Below are 15551 nucleotides of genomic sequence, written 5' to 3'. Positions count from 1 at the left end.
AACTCTGGAAGGCATACAGGATGCAAGTGTCATTAATTAAGCTCTAAGAACCTACAGTGCTGTGGGAACCTGGCATAAAATACACAAGCTGAACTTTGTTTGCAACTTCCTTCTATTTAGGAATTCATTAAAGGGCTGAAGCATTTGCAGAGATTTCAGGGCCCAGTGCTAGAATGGCTAATTGCTGGCTTGGTCTTTTGTATACAGTGTAGCACATAAAAGGACTGTGATCAAAGAATGCAGGTGCTGCTGAGGGCAATGAGAATGCAAGTCTGGTGATTGCTTGCCAGATACAATATATAACCTTTCATTTAGCTGTGCTTTGCTTTCGTCCATGATAGGATTTTGGAGGAATTGCTGAATGATTTTGACTGAAGTGATTTAATAAATGCATTGTTTAAGCAGAGCTAAAAGTTAATACTTCTTCTTTCATCTTCCTCCTGTTTTCCCCCCTTCTAGCACCTGAGGGGAACATAACCACCACTGCAGATCTAACTTAGATGAAGGCTTTAAGTTGGTTGCACATTCTCCAGTACATTAGAGATGGCTATCACAGTTAATTTTTGCTGGATCCATGGTCTTGTAGTGGAGGAGAGTGAGATTACACAGTACAGCTTAGCTCACATATCTTCACAGTGAAAGCTAAAGAAATCACAAATAATTTTATGACTATATTTACCATACCTAGATTTTCTTCAGTTCCTGCCCTAACTGTTCTCATCTTGCCAATGTTTTCATATATTGTTCTCATCAAATAGCAACAAGAAGTCTATGGTGAAGCTTTCTCCTTTTTAAACAACGATCCTATTTGATCACCCCCCAAAAATAGCACAAGCCATATGAAACAAGTGGAGCCGTGGACCCTGTCTTGGAGAGCATGCATGAGTAATTAAATAATATGCCCTTCTGTCACCATTTTTGCAGGGAGGGGGATTAAAATCTGTGTTCACAGGCTGAGAGCAGGTGTCTCTGATGAGATCCCATGCTGTGACATGCATGCAGCACATTCTTACATGAAAAGCCCTGGCTGATGAAATGACCACAGGAAGACAACATGGAACCCTCCCGGCATGATCAGAAGAAGCTTAATTAAGCTCTGTGGTTAATTTTAAAGTGAGTGTGTGCCTGTTTTAGAAGAGCATTAAGAAAACTGAAAACATCGCTATTTTTTAATTATATTCTGGTCTTCCTGACATTCCTCAAGCAAACTGTGTTGTTTCTTGCGTGGTCAAATGATACAGTGACTCAGAAGTGAACACACACATCTTTACGTAGATGGGATTTAGTAACTTGTCCAGTGTGGTTTTAGAGGTTGTTTCTTAGTTGTGGACATTTTTTTCTTTGGCAGAAGACAGCACTGAACCCACAGTTTCTGCAGTTATTCTCGACACAGTTGTTTTAGTTGCAATTATGTGACTGAAAGCATACAGAGACTACAAATTCCCTATAATCTTGTTAGAACTTTCATTAGAGGAGGTAAAAAAAATTAAGCAAGACTCAGAGAAAAGATGAATGTTTGTGTTAGAATAGTTAAAAAAAAAAAAAAAGACAGTAGTACTGATGGCAACAGTCCTTTGCCTTGTATTACTGTGCTTTTCCACTACAGAACTTAAAATGATTTCCTGATTTCTGTGAAGCAACTTGAGAAATTCTTTACATGTGCATGACCATGGCTGTTGCAACAGTGGTAAAACAGAGGTTTGAAAAGTGAAGCCACTTGTTCTAACAATGCAGTGAGTCAGTGATGAAACTGGGAAGTCAAAACTAAAGTACTCATGTCCATCTTAATGCAGAATATGTGCTGAAAAACTGTAGCCTAGCTGTATATGGATGGATGGAGTGACAAAGAAAAGCTTAAGGCTTCATAAACACCTTTGCTTTTCTCAATAGGAGAATTTGTTCTCTCTTCCTGGTCTTGTTTTGGTTTTGGTTTTTTTCTTTTAACCTCAGTACAGGCTAGGTCCTTCTCAAACATGAAAGAAGGCTCTGTCTGAGAAATTCATTAGCCAAATTAGACATAAAATAATGAGGGTGTGAGAATGAGGCAGCAAGGGATGGGGGTTGGAGGGGAAACATGGACAAGGATAGCTAGAGACAGTTCTCTGCGAGGGTAGCTGATTGAAACAATGGTACAGTACCTTGACTAATGTAGAGCTAATTAAAACTGTATAGGACAAAGCACTTCTAAATATACTACAGGGAACAATCTTTCTATGGTAAATCCATCCCCAATGAAATTCCATTGACTTCAGTAGGTTTTCTTCTGGGATGAATTTGGCCTGATAACCTAATAAGTCTTTTCTGTCTCTGATTTCTAAGGACCTTTTGTCAGAAGCATAGCAAAGAACTTCAGCCTGGCTTTCAAAAGTGCTGAACACCCAAAACTCCTACTGAGGTCTCCGGGAATTACAGGTGCTCAATACCACTGCAAATTAAAGCTGAATGAACTGTTTCATGTTTGCTGTGAGTTTGCTTTCTGTACAGTGCCATTACATCTGCAAAATGACCCTAAGTTAACCTCCTAAGCCTTCTGAGGCAGAAACTTCCTATGCATAGGTACAACATCTCACACAATGCAATACAGAGCTTAGCAAAGGCCTCCAGGCACTAATACAATAAAATTAATTAGTAAAAACAACAGTAAATTATAAATTCACAGTATCTGTATTTGCAGGGCAATGGGGAATACATATTTGGGCTGGTTATGTGTAGATGGGTCTGCTTTTGTTATCCAGTTTCCAACTGACTATCTGTGGTCTGATTTGTTGGACAAATTATGTCCAATGTGTTCATAGTTTTTGTGAACTTAAAAAAATTTGTCTTTTTATGACTGTAAAAGCCACATTGAGAAATAGTCAAAAATAAATAAATGCTTCTTATTATTGCCTTCAGCACAGAACGCATGACTCTTCCCTTCACTCTTCAAGATTCATGTACTTCTAATAAAATATTTGTGTACCCATTAAATTTACAGTGGGAGTTACAGTTGGCATCTTTGAGATGACCAGGACTATCATGTAAAACCACATAAGACTTGTTTTGAAAGGTTCAGGTCAAACACAGAACATGCTCTTTGGAACATATTTCCTTTTACTGCACTACTATTGTAAAGTCTACTCTGCTTTGGCTTCCACTACATGGAAGATGTACATCATATAGATAATGATAGTGTTTTAATAATGCACTTCTTTCACTTAACTTCTTGGTTTTATCTGAGAGAAAAACCCAAGCAAACAAATTCCCAACAACAGAAAACCCCACCATTTAATGAGTTGTGCTCTGGTTTTATTCTGAGGGCTGTCTCTGAGAGGAGGATTACTAGTTTATCTCTGTTAGTTTAAAAAACAGATCTGTTTGATTACTCAATGTTTGGTTTTTAAAAGGGCAGCTCCTGGGGATCTTAAAGAAATCCATAATGCAACAGGGAAGGAATATAATAGACTGGTTTGGAAAAAAAAATACAATGAGGGGAAAACATAACATGCAATACATTTGGTGTGAACTTTTCCCAGAAGATTGCTTGAGCCTCATAGTTCACTTACAACCAGAGTACAGTGATGCTGGGCAGCCTGCCAGTGTTTGTTATTGTAGTACTGTGTGAGCCAGTTCCCTGGTGAAGAAAGAAAAAGAGAGAGGGAGACTTTTCTTTGCCTTTCATAGGTGTTCCACACTTTCCTCTCTGCTCTCTCTGAACACCCTCCCGTTCTTTACATCAAGGTGTTTTGGTGCATGATACACTGTGCAGATGTCGTGCTACTAGTTTTTGCATGTGGTACTTCCACAGTTCAAGAGGGCTGACAGAGGGTTGTATCGCCTCACTGCACTGGAGGTTTCAGATGACAGCTCCGCCTGACAGTCTAACAGTAAGGCACCCTGTGATATGCGTAGTGATGATGAGTAACACCTTGTCCTCGCAACAGAAGTATCTGGGAAGGGAAGCACTCCTAGGAGTGGGTGCCAGGCTAAGTTGCATGTCTACACTGAATTTTGCAGTCAGATGTGAGCCAGGATAGCTTGGGCTTAATACCATGCTACAGACGCCAGTGAGGCATCTCTGAGTTGTTCAGCGCACTGGCAGACCTCCTTCATGTCAGCCTACAAAATGGTGCACAGGCATGGATGAGTTAAAGGCTCACAGTCTGGCCCTGAACGTATAGCAAAACTAGGTATAGATGAAGGAGGCCTCCCACGTTCTTGTATCTATATTCTACCTGGAAATTCATCCAAGAACATTTCAAAATCAGCAAACATGGCATGGGGTTGTTTTTATTTCCCCCCTCCGCATCCACACACCTCCTCTTCACGCTGATATGTTGCCTTGAACCCTGAAACTACAGCACTCTCTGGGAAGCACTTACACAGCCTCCATCAGAAGCATGCTGGGCTCCCAAATGTGATAAGAAGCTGATAAAAATGATCTGGGCGTTAAAACAGCCTTAGTGGAAGAATGTTTAGCTAAATAGATACCATCTGTCCCTTAAAGTGAGCATGTCCTTGTTCTGCCCTGGCCTGACCACTATGAGCTCTTGCTTTTGTGGTGGAGTCCATGTGTGGACTGGCTGTTGTTCCCAGGACCTGGGGCAAATGTTTATGCAATGTGGACTTTATGAGAAACAGTTTCAGTTGCAGGGATTTTTATTTTTTTTTTTTAAAGGATTAAAGATTGGTAATGAAAACAACATTTTCGCCTAATACAGAAGAATACTGGACTGGAGCTCAGCTGAACGCTCATGTTAGCCTGTATAGCACATTTCTTTAGGGAAGCCAAAGAGGGAAGGAATCCTGAAGAGCTAAAAGCAGTGTACAAATTACCAAGAGAACTTTCACGTCAATAACAAGCAGTGCGAATATTTTCCAAGGGACACAGGCAGTTAGCACACAGCACTGACTCTACAGTTTTTATATGCGTTTTCTTTACCTCCTCACAGACATAGTGGAAAGAGCTTGGATAGACTGACACTACAGACAGTTCATTGAGCTACTATGCAGATACATGGGAAAGAGGTTAAAGACAAGAATCAGAGGGTGACTTGCTCTGAGAATGACTGAGCAAACTTTGGGACGCACAGGATTAAAGCGAGAGTGCAGTCTACCCAGAGCAAAGTCCTGCAGAGCATGAGGGCCCCAAGAACAGAAGAACTATCATACTTCCCCAGAGAGGGTCAGGTAGTGAGACCTGCAGTGGGATAGTCACACCATCTAGCTAACTGAAGTAAATTCACACTATATTGTCCAAGTATAGAGAAGTCAGCCTAGCTGAGGTGCCTCGCTGCGATACCTAAAGGTAGACAGGTCAATGCCCCGTGATGGATGTCAGGGCCCTGAGGGCACTAATAGGCCTTAATGGTTGTGACCAGCCTAACGCAGGGCCTCCACTCACACCCCTTCCCATGGACCCAAGAGCCCCATTTCAGGTCAGGCCTGGGCCTCCATCTCTGTTTGACCTGTGTTGTAGGTGGAATGGAATGGAATGGAAGAGAAGAGTTGAGTTGGAAAGGACCTACAATGATCATCACATCCAACTGCCTGACCACTTCAGGGCTGACCAAAAGTTAAAGCATGTTATTAAGCTCATTGTCTAAATGCCCTTTCAACACCGACCAGCATGGGGCATCAATCACGTGTCTAGCAAGCCTGTTCCAGGCTTTGAGCACCCTCTCAGTAAAGAAATATTTCCTAACGCCAAGTCTGAACCTCCCCTCATGGAGCTTTATACTGTTCCCACGTGTCCTGGCAGTGGATCCCAGGGAGAAGAGCTCAGCCCCTCCCTCTCCCCTTCCCCTCCTAAGGAAGCCGCAGAGAGCAATGAGGTCGCCCCTCAGCCTCCTCCCTCCAAACTAGAGAAGCCCAAAGTCCTCAGCTGCTCCTCACAGGACATGCCTTCCAGCCCCTTCGCCATCTTCAGTCCCTCCTCTGGACGCATTCAAGGACCTTAATATCCTTTTGAAATTGTGGGGCCCAGAACTGCACACAATACTCAAGGTGAGGCTGCACTAGTGCTAAATACAGTGGCAAACGAGTGCTCCTGTCTCTAGTGCTGTCCCTGGCCCTGTCTCCTAGAGGGACCTTGGACCTATGTTGTGGGTGGTTTGTTTTCTGGATAGCCCTCTCAGATGTACACTGTAGTTTTTTTCCAGTCCTGTCTTTGGTCCTGTGTCTTTTGAACCTGGCTGGAGCCCCTGGAAGGTGCCTGGACCTGATTCAGCACTTGCTGTGTGTGAAGCTGTTGATGGACCATGTTACCATCCCCTGGCTCTGCCCACCGTACTTGGGTCCTGGATGCTGAGGGTGCTGGCTGTGCTGGGGCTGCTCTCAGCTCCTGGATCACCTTCCCTTGGGGAGCAGCCCTGCTCTTGCTGCTTCCTCACAGCATCAGAGCCTCTATACTCACAAGATAATACTGTGTGAACTCTAGTGAGCAGTCATGAGATGTCAAGGGGTGTCATCCTGTTGTTTGTAAGACAATGCACACATATAGTTAGTTGGCAACAGGGGCTAAAGAGTCCATAGGTCTTGAGGTGGGCAGCAGGAGGGGCTTTTCTGTCATCCGCTGTAGCAGCCCTAATGTACAACAGCTGCTTCTTGGCAGGGCAAAGGCTTCTCACCATCTTGTTACAGCGTGTGCTGATTGTCAAGAGAGGCAGATGAGGGTCAAGTATTTGCCTGTAGAAGGAAATAGAGGCCCCTCATACGTCCTGTGCAGTCGCTGTTGTCTGTGAACTTGCTGAGGGAGCGGGCAGGTGCCGTGACTTCAGTGCTCTGAAACTCCGGACCAGCAGCAAATGAACAAACCGTGTCCTCGAGTATAGAGGTATGTCGGGAGGAGTGATGCTTACACAACCCTTGTACAGGGCAGTGCTTATAGCTAAAATCTCACATGGCACCTCACCATCATAGCTGCTGTGCTGGTCAGTAGTAGTATTTCTCAGAGCAACAGATTTGCTAAAGAGGGCAGGCAGGCTTAAGGGAACTGGTTGCTCCAGTTCATCTCCAATGGGGTTTGGGCTTTAATTGCCTGACGATGCCGAGAAGCAGGGCAGCTGGTGTAAGAAACTGAGATCTCGGAAAAGGGACAAAGTTTCTTTTATTCCATGCCTCAACATCTGCAGAGGCAAGGAGGTCCCATAGACTTCCAAGAAGAGGCCGTTGACACTGCAGGGGATTATGAAGGCTTTTCGTGCTTTACTTGAAGGGCTGTAACGCTTGTGTGGTTTGAGAGTGAGGTTGCTGTGCAAATCTGTTTCTTTTTCTCTTAATTACTTTTGATTCTAAAGTGAATCTATCACCCTAGAGGTGTGTGCTGTTGAGTAGGTTGTTCAGGCATGAGTGGTCTCAGCAGTGCTTGTAAGGCCTGGAGCAGGAGAATTGCGAAGCCCTGCACTCAGGGAAGAGCAGCCAGAAAGGGGATCTTCACACACAAGCCATCCTGTGATCCTAGGGCTAGAAACACTTCCAAGGTCAAACCCAGACCCAGCTGGATTGGGAACATGTGGGATCCCTATTCAGCCCAATTACACTGAAAAGAGAGACCTAACAGCATATGCAAAAGTTGTGGAGGTTACAAATGTGTACAATTCATACGTTTTGGAAGTACGTTACAGGATGGAAAGGATATTCTGTAGTTCTGAATCAGAAGGTGTTTCTGGTATAAGGAACACAAGAAGAAAGTTCAGAATTCTGGTTTGGTTTAATTTTTCCCTTCCACCCCTACGACAAAGGATGGCAAGCGCAAATAGCTTGCAAACAGCTTGAAAGAAAGTGGTCGCTGATTTGCACACAAAGGGGTGCAATGGTTAGAAAAGTGGATCCTCAGTTCTGTGGCTAAATATGTAAAAAGGCCAGAAGGGGTCTTATGAGGAGAGATGCCTCTGGAAGTGACATCACTTTGATCAGCTTGGATGACTGCAGCATAGTACTAACAGGTTGTGCTTTATAAAGAATGTGTGTGGCAGTGATGTTATTCAGCATAGTACTTGCTATGCTATCTTTTGATTAAAGCTCAAAAACACAGGTCTTGGGATGGGGCACAGAAATGAAGCCTATTAGCCAGTTGACTGTTCATACAAGAAACTCGTCAAATGTTCATAATTATAGTCAGAGGACAGCCAGATAAGAGGTAAAATTCAGTTCTGTTATTTGAAATTTTCAGGATCGGACCCTAGTGAGCACATTTCTTCCTGTTGTGGAAAGGTGAAACGAAACTTCTCTTTGATGGGTGTTTTGGCTCAGCCTTTATGAGCTGGTTAGAAGGGCTGATCTTAGGACCTGGTCTATTTTCATTGCATGTGTTACGCAGACTTCCTTAAAAAGGAATCTTGTGCCTTAGCCAGGAAGATAAATAATGAGAAAACATCTGCTATTTAAGCTCTGGAATGACCTATAAATCTTAATGACGAATGCAATCCCAGAAGCAGAAATCATCTACAGATTGCAAAATTCTCTCACTCTCTCTTTTTGGTTTTCCTTTTATTCTGTTTCTTGGTTTGGTTTTTTGTTGTTGTTTTGTTTGGGGCTTTTTTTTTTTACAATTTTGTTGTTGTTCCTTTAATTCCTGGTAATTTGGGAGCCCAAGTGTTTGGTTTTTTTCCTCTCACTGTTTCATTATAACTGATAGGAGCTGCTGAGAGGAGGGCATGGCAACCATAATAACACAAGAGGGATGGAACAGACAGCCCCTACAAGGAGCTGACAGGCAGAGAATAATGACAGAGTAGAGGATGGATAACTAATAGTTTGGATGATTTACTCTTGAGAAGCTCTGGAGGGTGGGATGCTTCTTTGCCTGTTTATTTCAACCTCACATGCTGAAGAAATGAGTTTGCTTCGCTGCTTTAATCCTTTGCTACAATTTCTCCTACCAGGGGATGGGAATCTGCTTCTCTCTTCAGTGCTTCCCTGTGGCCTGCCTCCCAAAGACAAGATTGCTGTTAAGAATAACAAGAGGTTTCTCTCTCCTTTTGCCTCTAGAGCTGCAACAGAAGGGCCCTAGCAAACATTTAAAACAACTGTATCTGTGATGACCATAAAATTAAAGAGGCTAGAATTCAAAATGCTGTGGAGAATGTCAGGTTCAGTATTCAGAGAAGGATGTTAGTGTGGGGCATGGCCCACCGGCAGCATGAGCAAAGATAAGGAAATTCTCCTCTTGAATTTGCCTGAGATGCTGAATAGAACTGGAGGGCCTCTCATACAGCAAGTCATTCTGTTATCTGTTTGTTTATTGCAAGGTCAGGCTAATTTTATTCTCCGTTTCACGTTGCTTTAATCTAAATATTGGAAGAGGTGATGTTGGGGTAAAAGTCTCAGGAATTGTGAGCAGCATATGGACCATTTCTCTTGATAAATCATGGAACCATCCACCTGCAAGTGGGCAGGGATGGAGTAATTCTTCTCCTGAAGCTGTTAAGCGATCCTTGCATCCCATGAGTCCTTAGTCCATAATCCTTAGTCCGTAATTTCACAGGCAGGTCTGTGGGTAAGATGCCTATGGAAATCATTCACTTACCTGTCCCAGACTGAGACAGGAGGGACAAGTAAGCTGGGCTGGAAACTCAACCATCTTCTGGGACTGGTGCTCCCAGGGCAGAAATTAACTCATTCTGAATTACACTAGAGAGGCATGACTGCAATTCTGGAGTGGCATTGCTGACACTATTCAGGCACACAAGCAGACTAAAAATAAGATAGTGTTTTATGGCTGAAACGGCAATTCAGGGAGTGAGAGCTAAAATTAAACACATGGCGATACTCTGTTTTGTTGTTTCCTGTGCCCTGAATACCATCTGCTTGCAAATCAGGTGAATCCAAGTGTTATTCTGAAGGGCTGTCTTTATTAGATAGAGATTTTCTTTAAAGTGGAGCAAAGAATTTTGTCTAAAAGAGGAAATAAATAGGAGTCTAATAAGTAAATGCAGAAGAGACTGCAAACTGATCAGTGATCAGAAGAGGGTGAATGGGTTTGACTGACATCTGGAGTAAAGCAGTGCTGTGCTCTTTCAATTACAGGTTTAAGACTGCCACAATTGACAGATTAAAGGTGTTCACCCTAATCCAAAATTATACTTTCCCCAGTCAAATTGACCATTGTGTCAGCTTCAATTTGTTCAGATACGTCACCCACAGTGACTGATTGGACTGATTCGCTTGTACACTCTTTGACAAGGTCCCTGTTTTGTGTTCACTCCTTACCCTTGCTATTTCCCTTGTCAGACAGATACTCTAGAGGCATTTCCATTATATCCCATGTAGCTGTACCTCAGAAATGTACTGGACTGGAAAGAAAAATCCTCAGGCCAATTATTCTGACATAAACTCTACTTATCAGAAAGCACTAGAATATGAAGTGTAAGTTAAAATAGCTCAAAAATAGGATGCATACATACACACGCATATACACCCCAGGCAGACACCGAAGTAATGCCGTGCTCGGTCTCTGCCGTGACTGAGAATGGATGAACACTTCTAAATAAGAAACAACCCAAACATTGTCTCAACATCCAGATTGAAACAGTCTCGCTGAGAATGGAAGTGCTTTAATTTAAAGCAAAACCAACCAATTGTTTGCACAGATTTACCCTGTATTGTTTCTGTTAGGAGCAGAAGTGGCATACTGCTTGGAGAACAGTTACCCTGTAACCTTCCTGACTCTGAAAAAGGAACAAAAATAAACAACTTTTACAAATTTCTGAGAACCATGCTGGTGCTGATGCTCTTTGCGTGAGGAGACAGGGAAGAAGAGATGAGTTGCATTTCTTTTCTACGAACTGAAGGAAGAGGAGGTGCTCATCTCATAAGCACAAAGGCGTGAAGTGGCATTCAGATTAGTGAGTTTTAACTTTAGCCAAATTCATCAGGTGGGCTCTCCCTTGTGAGCCAGATTGAAAGGATGTCACATCCCGCTGAAGAAGGTTCCCATGGGGAGCTTTTGGAGAGCTCTTAGTGGTGTACCCTAACTTTCCGCAAGAGTACAGGCAGTCCTGCAGACAGCGGCATGGTAACAGTGAGGGGGGGTGGCAGGTTCAGCCTCTTGGGCTGTGGATGTGCAGCGCTTCCACCAGAGTGGTCAAACTCAGAGCAATGCAAAAGGGATGAATCTGCTTCATCTCATCTCCCTTGAGCTTTGTGCAAAAAAAAAAAAAGAAAAATCACTTCTTAGCTCTACATACTAGCAGGACATGGTGGTGTGACTGGCACTCAAGCCTCAAGCATGACTCTTGCTGAAACTTCACTTGAATCTTATTTCAAGGTGATGTAGATGAGTGTATAATTAATTTCATTGTCCTCTCAGATTCTTTTGCATCTCTGCTAGTGTTTTGGTTTGGGTTGGGGTTTTTTTTCTGTTGTTTTATTCTTTGAAGTTATCCATGGACATAAAAATGAAATATTTTTATCAGGTTACAAGTACATAAAAATGTCCACTGTTATCTATCTCTGTAATCCATCTGTCACAGTTTCACACACAGCCATTAGTGGAGTTTCCAGGCACTGCAACGGATAACATTTAAAAGACGTACTATAGCCAGAACAAACATTACTTGTCTGTCCACCAAAAAAGGCTTGCACTAAAGCTGAAGGAAGTTTTTTTTCCCTCTGCTTGCAATAGCAGTTTTGAGTGGGATGTGTGCACAGGTTCTGTGTAGCTCACAGAAGAATGGCATGCTACAGAAGCTTATGAAGCAGGACATTAAGGACTGCCTATGGTACCACTTGTTATCAGTGCTAGAAAAAACTTTGCTTTACATTCTGGAGACCCCTGTAGTTAAAATACTTTTATTCTACAGGGCATTTGCAGAACATTTATCATTCTGTCAATATTTTGCCCAAAATGTTATATATCCCTTGAAAGACCCAGAGTGAAGTTGCTGGATTTTAGTTTGTAATTAAGTTTTGAATTACAGAGAATGGGGGGAAAATGCACTTTTTTTGTTATGGCTTTTAAGCAACTCTAACACATTAGAGAATTGGTGTAGATGTTTGAACTTTGGCACATACTTTATCCCCAACCACAGCCATGCCTTTGGGTTTTCTGAATAGTTGTAGAGAAAGATATAAAATGTGAAACGTAAGAACACAGCAGTACCTAGAGTTTAATTTGCCTCTATGAGGTCTAAAGCACATGCCTCATACATACCCCTCACTCAGTATTTGTGTACAGCAGCAGAATTTGTTTTTAATTACTGATTTTCCAACTTTCAATAGTCGTGGCTGACATCACACGGAGGTAAGGTGGGAACTATTCCTTCTACCTCTTTGGGTATGCCTGCAACCCTCATGCATAAGCAGGCTCAACAGACACTTTTCGTTAAGGTATATGTTCATCTGGGATGCAACCTCTGAGGGGAAGTCGTGGAGCAGCTAGTATATTTGTTAACTGTAAAATCAAAAGGTACCACTGGAACCATTTATGTGAGTCATGGTTCAGTTTTCATGGAGATGAGTTGTAGCTGTCACTCCCACTTTAATCTGGAGGTGAGAGATTTTTATAAGCAACTAAGCCGTGCAAGGCAAGAAAGCAGAAAAAAAGAGGGACCACAGAGGTGAGCTTATTGAGTAAGTACCAGTTAGTAACAGTTTGAAGCAGAGAAGTAAAGTCATCAGAGATTCAGCAGGGGAAAAAAGCAGAAAACCATCATTGACTTGACAAGATCTAAAACCCCTGTGAGAAGAGGCAGAGAGGAAGGCAGTGCATCAACAGGAGGACTGAGGATCAGCCTGTTCTAAGGAGAAACAGAGGTTGACACGTCTCTTCTTGACTGACAGCACCTTGGCCAGCAGAGACTCACAAGGTGACTGCCCCATGGATACTGAGCATATGAATGCTTAGCCTAATAATGTTAGTCCTGGCCTACTGCTGTGTGTGTTAGCAATAAATAAGACTATTTTTTACATACGTACAATCCTGCTTTTGGGCCTCTCTGCCCAGTAAAAGATGCCCAAAACATCAAGGGTTACATTTAATGTGATCTCCTGTATTGTGCAGACTGCAATACTGGCCTCAATTAATTCTTCCTTGAATTAGAGCATATCTGTTTGGGAAAAAAAGCCCAAACCCGCATTCTCTTTTGATTGAAAAGTTCTCCAATGATGTATACTCTATTGTAGCCCTAGGGAAATAACTCCACTGGTTAATTATCCTGAATGTTAAAAATCTGCATGTCAGTTTTATTCTGAATTTGACTGGTTTCAACTTCCAGCCACAGAATGTTATGTATCTGCTAAACTAAAAAGCCCACACATTATCAGGTTTTTGTTGCCTGTTTTGATGATGATTAATTAAGTCTTTTGCCTTTGCCTTGACATGCTAACCACACTCTCACCTTCAGGTCTGCGCCCTAGTCATGTGCCCCGAGCCCATCGTTCCCCTGAGGGGATCTTTTCTGAGTGCTCATAGTGCTTCAGCACCCAGAAACAGACACAGTACTGCAGAGATCCTGCCACTACCAAATACGTAAGAGACCCACGAGTGGCAGGAGAAACGGTATTTTCTGTTAATAGAACTGCAATGGCTGATGCATCACGCGGAGATGCCACGTACCGTGTCACCTCTGGGCACTAACTGTCAGGGGTAGCCTGTGCACCCCTTCAGTGTGAGGAATTCTCTGTTGGCAGATATAGCCCTGTATCATCAGGCATGCCATTTGCTTGTGCCTAATTTAGCAAGTGCTCCAGACTGGTGATCTGCAATCTTTATCACTCCCACTGACTCTTTTTGTCAGGGTAGACTTAGTCCGTAATGCAGTTGTGCTTCCATCCATGTCATTGATAAAAGTGTTTGATAGCAGAGAGGCAAAAATTAATTTGTAAGGGAGCTTGCTCAAGTCTCACCTCCCTGACTGAAGTCACTCTGCTTTAATTCTTCCTAAACTGACTCTCATAGTAGGCAGTGCTCTGCTTACCTGGTTTTTATACGGCACGAAGAGATAACACCTCATGACACCTGCTGAAGCAAACATGGAGCCATGACAGGATAGTCCAGGCAATGCAACGCACCACACTGTAAGCCAGGTGAAGTGCTGCCCACCTCTCACACCAGACCAGCATGCTGTTATTGGATCTGCTTCTTCTCACCTCTTTGATGCTGCTGCTTTAACCCTTACATTGAAATAGGGCCAGGAACTGATCCTTGGAGACTGGCACTCATAATTCTAAGTTACTCCCGCTGCTCTTTACATTTGCCGGTACCAACAGTCTCACTTCAAGATTGCCAGCTTATGTTCATGGGGTGAATGGCGACTTAAAGTTTAATGTTTCCTGATTTCCTGCTGCTTGATCTTGCAACATCTATGTTGTTACAACATCTGTTGTAAAACCAGAATGATATATAAACGTGAAAATCATTCCTATAAACCAGCAAGCAGTATAGCAGACAATGAAGGAAAGTGCAGGGGTTTACATGTGTACCATACAGGGAATACATTGCGTTAACTAAATACAAACATACATTTTCTTGGGTTTTGTCTTTTGGAATGAGAACAAAGGGGACAAATCAACAGAACAGGGATACCCCGGTGAAACTTCACTGAAGTCAGTAGAGTTACACCAGGGATACATTTGGCTGATTCTTTTGCTAACGGCTGTATGAAAGCCTTAATATAGAGTTTCTGCATGTGTGAAGTGTATGCCAAGACAAACGCAACATGCTAAATGGAACCTCTTGATTTATTTAAATAAAAAATATGTTACAAAAAAACAGTGGATAATTGCAGTGGAATGGATCCAGACTGGAATCGTCTGTCTCATGTCTCCAGAGTGTCTGAGGGAGGAGCAGTAAGGAATATCTTACTTGTATACCTAAGCAATGTAGGATATGCAGATAGCAGATAATTTCTTGAAACTGCTACAATCCACCAAGGGACTCGGAGCTCTTTAGAAGACAAAGGTTGTAATCAGATGTAAAACAGCACTTTTGGCTGCAGCTGATATGGACTAAGGGATTACCAAACACAGTCTGTTCTCAGCTGTTCATCAGTTATCTTCCTTAAAGGCATTTGTCTCCCTCTCCCCTTCCAGTTCAGATCTGCCAGTATCACTGTCACTCCCCAGCTGGCCAAAATGGTCTAAGTATATATAAAAAAAAAATCCTATTAAAAATGTTAAGGCTAAACAAGCTTAACTGGGTTGGAGTATAAGCATAGAGATGTGCTATGGATGTGGTAGCCATTGAGTTACGCCAAACACCTGGGGCTGGGCTAGAAGAGGCAACGTCTTGCTGTAGATCAGCAGCAGCCTGAACAGCACCTCTGAGAACAGTCTAACTTCAGTGTTTGAACACCATGGACCTTCTCACTACAACCTGTAATTGCCTGCTAACTGTGGAGGTACCTGGAGCCCTCCAGCGGCCACCCTTCTGCTTGTGCCAACCTGCAAAACCATTTAGACCATGTAACTGTTGAGCTGCTCAGAGACCTACCTCACATCAAAGGTCCGGTGGGTTTCTCAAGCTCTGGGTTTCCCCTGCCTTTAATAGCTGGTATGCCCAACCAAACAGGTGCTCCCAGACATACCTAACTTCCACTTGAGGGCTAGTGCTGGGAGGAAGGAAGGGGAGAAGT

At 42.9% G+C, this 15551-nt stretch overlaps 1 long non-coding RNA gene across 1 annotated transcript in view; it reads left to right on the top strand.

Moving 5' to 3' along the window:
- Positions 1-14751, top strand: part of LOC138690338 (uncharacterized) — a 53000-nt gene extending 38249 nt beyond the window's left edge. The window contains exons 5-6 of the long non-coding RNA XR_011329182.1: positions 2320-2412; positions 4929-14751. This is a non-coding gene — a long non-coding RNA (uncharacterized lncRNA). The remainder of the gene's footprint in view (positions 1-2319; positions 2413-4928) is intronic.
- Positions 14752-15551: the final 800 nt, after the last annotated feature.

The sequence above is a fragment of the Haliaeetus albicilla genome, chromosome 21 (assembly GCF_947461875.1).
Source record: "Haliaeetus albicilla chromosome 21, bHalAlb1.1, whole genome shotgun sequence".
In the NCBI taxonomy this organism is placed as follows: domain Eukaryota; kingdom Metazoa; phylum Chordata; class Aves; order Accipitriformes; family Accipitridae; genus Haliaeetus; species Haliaeetus albicilla.
The sequence above is the reverse complement of the archived record's forward strand: the minus strand, read 5'-3'. Positions and strand labels throughout refer to the sequence as shown.